The sequence below is a fragment of the Lissotriton vulgaris genome, chromosome 2_1 (assembly GCF_964263255.1).
Source record: "Lissotriton vulgaris chromosome 2_1, aLisVul1.2, whole genome shotgun sequence".
NCBI classification, from domain to species: domain Eukaryota; kingdom Metazoa; phylum Chordata; class Amphibia; order Caudata; family Salamandridae; genus Lissotriton; species Lissotriton vulgaris.
Window position 1 is genome coordinate 1,272,234,819 of NC_141687.1, and position 6,000 is coordinate 1,272,240,818.

The following is a 6,000-nucleotide window of genomic DNA, read 5'->3' on the forward strand; positions in this document are numbered from 1 at the left end:
TGTCTTTGTTTTTCTTTTTTCTTTGGCGCGAAGTTGCGGAGTTTCGAAGTTAGGTGAAGCAGAGTTTTGTAAACTCCCACATGATTGGATATGTATTCGTTGCGCCCACGTAATTGGTTACTCCGACCAAAGGCGGCATTGGTGGAATTCTCGCACAGTACCAATGTTTTTTTCATTCTAAATGTAAACACTGAGTTCTAGCAAATATCGAAGAGGTTGAATCTGATTTGTTTGTTGTATGTCTAACATTTTTACTACTGGGAGCGAAATAATTGGGGAATAATTTACGTATATCTTGAGCACAAAGTGTGCGGAATTCGGAGTTAAATGAAGCGGAGTTTTCTTTTCAGAAGCTCTTACTAGATTGAGTGTGTACACAGTCAGCCCTCGGGATTGGTTGCTCTATCATGATTTAAGTAAGGCATTGGTTAAATTCTAATAACATCCTACTCTATATTTAAGAATGTCAACAGACTGACATAGCGTATATTAAAAAACATCTGTAGGGTGTGTTAGTTGTGCATCTAGGAAGAATTAATGAATTTTTGCTAACCCGGTTCATATAGATTCTCATGTTTAATTAAAATATTAAGGTGTGCAATACACTGTCTGCAGCTCATAAAGACATACACGTGTGTGGCCAATAGCGATGGGCATATTTCATATATATATATATACGTGTATGGCTAATAGAGTGGGGTCTATTTTATTTTAAAGTATTGCATGTTCCCATGGGATTTCGCTATTTAGGCCCTGTCTGAAAGAGTTAAAAACAAAAATCCAAAAAACTTCTCTTTTCTTTCGAATGGACATACCTCCTTCTGTGTCTGGAACATGGATTTTCTCTAAAATCCTCCATTTAAAATCGTCAGCATGATGTCCTTTATCCAAAAAATGTTTGACCATTGGGCATTGAGTTTTTTTCGTCTTTATCGCTGAACGATGTTCGTTCAAGCATGTTTGAATTGCTCTCGAGGTCTCACCTATGTATCCTTGGGGACACGGACATTGAATAAAGTAAATTACGTTGTTTGTTTTGCAATTCCACATTTCTTGTGCTCTGGTTTTGTGACCATTGTACTCAAATTCCTCACCTGACAAAATGTTACAACATGATTTGCATGATGAACATGGAAAAGTTCCTTTAAGGGGGTGATTGGTCAAGATTGAACGTTGACTAAGGGTGTCATTATTGGTATTCTTGGTAAATCGGGAGTGAACAATAAATTCTTTTATATTTTTATTTCTCCTGTGAGCAAAAATCGGTTTCATCAGTTTTTGGTCGTTTGTGCAGTTACTGTTTAGTATGTGCCAATTAGAGTTTATAGCTTGAATCTAGTGGCAAAGTGAGCAAGGGACCAACGCCTGGACATACCCTGCCAACTTACGGAGAAACAAGGCAAACACATGAAGATGATGGCTGGAAGTGCTGAAGCCTTTCAGATTCTCACCCCCGTCAAAGATCTGGGTTGAGTTCTTCATCGTTCTTTAGCTCACTGTGGAAAAAGGTAGGGCCGATGACCTTTTTTGAAGTTGCCCGGCGTTAACCGCCTCTATTACAACTCAAGTTACCAAACAAAGAGGCAGGCGCTGGAGACTGGAAGGCAGGAAACAGAAGTTTTATTCCGACGGAGCAGAACACATCAAATCAGACAACAGGGTATCTTCTCGAGGTGCTCTAACCGCATCTCTGAGGCCTGGCCTCTTATACACAGGTTTATGATCTTTATTACAGTTTATTGCATGTGGCACATTCTTGCAAATGCTTTGAAGTATGAAAGGACATCCTCGGAATCCCCGTTCCATGCCCGTTCCCACACACATTTACAGTTGAAGTCCCCACCCCGGTCACAACAGGTGACGATTGTTGCGCAGCTGGGCATTCCGCCGATTCACGGAATGTATGTGGTTGATCGGATCTCATGGGGTGGGGGCTTTGATCAACTCGGGGATCCTTTGATGGGAGAAGCTTCCTACTGTATGGGGGGCAATAAACAGCGTCCGCAGGGCCAGGTGGCGGCCTGGGAACGAGTAAGACAATCGGCATAGAGGAAAGGGGGGGGGTTATCAAAGGACTCAGGATCATGAAAGGAATGGAGGGAGGTGTTGAGATGGGAACAGGATGGGGTTCCGAGGCAGAGTTGTGCTGAAGAGGGGTTTATGGCCCAAGGCATGTGAGAGCGGGGGCTGTCAGCACGCGGGGGATGCCTGCGAGGTCAGGAGAGAGAGAGAGAGACGCGCTGGCTGTCGGCGATGGGCAGAGAGGCCATGGCTTTTAAAATGGCTGCCGCTTACGCGCACGAATGGGCTCGAAAAGGGGGCAAGATGGCGCCGATAATGTTGACACTGCAGTCTAGGTTTTAACATCACTGTGCCACCTCAGTTCAGACCCAGATAGATGCAAATCAGTCTTGAACCGGTTCCTCATGGTTACAGTCCAGCCCGAACTGCCAAGCCAGGTCTTCCATGAACCGGAAACAAGCATCCTGGGTCCGGTTTCTGGGTAACACATCTCATCAGCCAGGCAATAGCTTGAATCCAGTGGCAAGACATGGGCCAGTGCTTTTCATGCCACTGGAGTCAAGTTATCCTGGTTGATGGGAGGTGAAACCCTGAAACCGGTCCTAGGATGCTTTTTTTCAGTCCAGGGAGGACCTGGCCTGACGGTTTAGGATCAACTTTTCCCAATGGGGGCAGGGTCAAGACTGATTTGCTTTTTTTGGTTTTAAACTGGAATGGCATGGGGAGTAAAAAAGCAATGGATTTAGGCCCAGGTCTCTCTACTGGGGTGAATGTATGACATTGTTCTGCATTCTTTCCATCAATTATTCTTTTTGCAATCGTCATCCTGAGTGGGATGGGTATGCCCGGACATGGGTCCCGTACTCTCCATGCCACTGGAGTCAAGCTATCCTGACTGATGAGGGGTGAAACCCCAAAACCAGTCCTAGGATGCTTGTTTCCAGGCCATGGAGGACCTGGCCTGGCAGTTCAGGCTGAACTGTTCCTATTGGGCGCAGGGTCAAGGCCGCATATCCTGCGTATGCGCATTGGGGATGGAGCACACTGAAGAGGTTTTTCATTTCAGTGGTAGACGAATTATAAACTGAAACCTGAGATGAGTTTAATGTGCCACAAGATCTTGCAATTCAATGGCAATGCTGTGTTTTCAAACTTCTTTATAAATAATTTTCTAAGCCGTGCTCACTCGTTTCAATTCCTCGTACACTTATCTTACTGGATTGGTTTGTGACAATTGCCTTCAGGTTGCATAATATCTCGACTGCTGTGCTTTAGCAGGTGGCCACAGGTATTGTTGAAGCGTGAATAAGAGCAAAGTAAAAAATATATATATATTAATCCGTGTCACAAACCCAGACTGGGGCCATCAGCAGCAGCGAGCCCAAGGTGAGCACCTCCACCTCGAGGCACGGAGCTGGCACAGTAAGGGGCCAGGTTTAGAGGTGGGCTGAGGCCCTTGATATTAATTTTCACTCCGAGGCACAGAACTGGCATACTGAGGGGCAGAAGATCCCAGGTGGGAACTTTGGCTCGAAGGCGCAATGCTGGCACACTGAGGGGATTAGTGGTAATGGACATTTGGACACCAGTTGTGCACTTCCATCCTGCACAGGCACCAGTTGTGCACTTCCATCCTGCACACAATGTTGACAAACTAAGAGGGTTGGTAAGAGTATGGCAGTGGGCCCAAACTGTGCACCTTCACCCAGGGTCACGGCTCTGGCAAAGAGACACAGGAGGAACGAGGGGTGGAAGGCCCAAGGTGTCACCTACACTTCCAGCACAGAGCTAGTACACAGAGGAATCATGAGGGGAGAGGCCCGAGGCAAGCCACCTCCAGCTGTGACATGAGTGAGTGCTATTGGCACTGTGAGAGGGATAGAGTGTACATGGGGCAGCAATTCCAAGGTGATCATCTCCTTTCCATGACAAAATATTGGAGATTGAGAAAAGAAAGTGCAGCAGGCACAAGGTGAATCCCTCTGGACTGGGATGTAGAATGAGGGTTGCTGGCATATTGAGTGAACTTTAGTAGAGACACAAGAGCTGGCCCAGGATGACCACTGCCCCATGTGCACACAACTGTGTGCCCTGCAGACATACAGAGAGGAGGCCAAAGGTAAATATGTTGTCTGTGAGACACTGTAGAAGCACCACTGGCACCCAGTGTCCAGTAAAGGCTAAAAGTAAGGGCAAAGCACCTGCATCTATGAATATGCTCACTGCTGGCACTGTGGAGGTTGCATGCAAGAGGGAGGCCATATTATTATAATAGCTTCATCAGCTTCATCCCAACTATTTTCAGGGAAAAAAATGTAAGTACTCCTGAAGGTGGGTTTACATCTCTCCACCCACCCAAAATAATTAGCATAACGGGGGGCCGCGGCCAATGGCAAGTAGGTCAAGGGAGCTGCCGGTCAAAAAAGTTTGGGAACCGCTGCCCTAGGACTTTAGATTATCCTGGAACAAACTTTGATACAGAACTCTTGGACCTTCGACATTCCATCCTGACTGGAAAACGGAAGACATCTCCCTTGTGGTCAAGGAGTGACCACCCTGTGCAAACAGGCACCACTAGTAACTTGTCGGTCTGCTTTGCCGATGCTCCCGCTGGAACCTGAAGACTCAGCGACACAGGACATGGTCTTCCAGACATTTCTGACCCGACCCACACCCACAGCAAAGGTGAGACCCACGGCAGACACGAGAGACGTGGGACCAGAACTCCTTGACATCCTGAATTTTGCTAACTGCATCAACTCCGGAGGTAACTCACAGTTATGCATTGGGGTACAAGAAGCCCTAGACCCGAGCACCATTTGCACCGCATCTCAGCCATCCACACTACACGAGTGCCGCGTGGGGCCTGCTCTTGCATTTCTGCTCAATGTGTCTTCCCAGTTTCTAGTCCATTGGCTAGTGAGCCCCCTGAAGACTTTATTTACAACTTAACTTGCTTTCCTGGTTGCCACAGGTTTGCTCCAGCTTCCCTGCAAAGGAGAAGCACCCCAGACCTTGCTGGTCTGCACCGAAGCCAATCTTCACTTCCTGCGTGGATTGCGTTTGCCAAGGCTTGGTGGGTCCAACCCAGATACCGATACTGCAATCAACTAGATCCTTTGTGGGACAGCTTGAATCCAGCTCCTGGTTGTCATCGACACCTCCTGGACCTCGTGGATCCAGAGACAAGCTTCACCTCTTCACCTGAGATCATCGCGACATCGCCTGGTCCCTTCCTGGTCACTGGCTAGGGACCCAGTCACTGTCCCTTCTGCTTTCAGGTTCTTCAAATCTTCGATCCACCCTTGGATCCACCCGGACACTTTCCTCTGGTCGCCAGAAGCACTTATTTGCAGATCTCCATAGAAAACAAAGACGAAACCCGACACCAAAAGGCACCTATGCACCCGGCTTCCCTTGGTGAAGTAACACGAGTACTCCGGTGCTCCCGTGGGTCTTGACTCTCAAAGTGTCCTAGTCTTAAGGGGTTTTGTCATAGTCTATCCGGAAGTGCTCTTAAACAGTAACTTTGTAACTTTTATGTTTCCCATAGAAAGTCAATGGTGACTCGCGACTGTGTTTAGACTCTGCACGCGTCTCCCGTGGGCCTCCTACTTCCTAACCTTTGGTTGTTTACAGTAGCCCCAGCGATTCCCTAGGCCCCAGGCCTACTTTCTATTTCTGTTGTGGTTCTTATACCACTATTTTAGTATATGGCTTGTGAGGCCCCTAGAGCATAACTGTATTTGTGCAACTTATCGTATGCTAATTAAGTAACTTGTGTTGTGCTTTTACCTCTGACCTCATAACGAGTGCAGAGGGGTTGTATTTAGAATAAAAACATATATATTTGATATATACCTTGTGTGGTGCCCTTTCATTTGGAATTCAAGAGATTATAATTGGTAAAACAGCTTGCTTCACAAGCTCACTGAAGTCTTAGCCTATTGACTGCTAGTCCATGCTACCACTAGGATA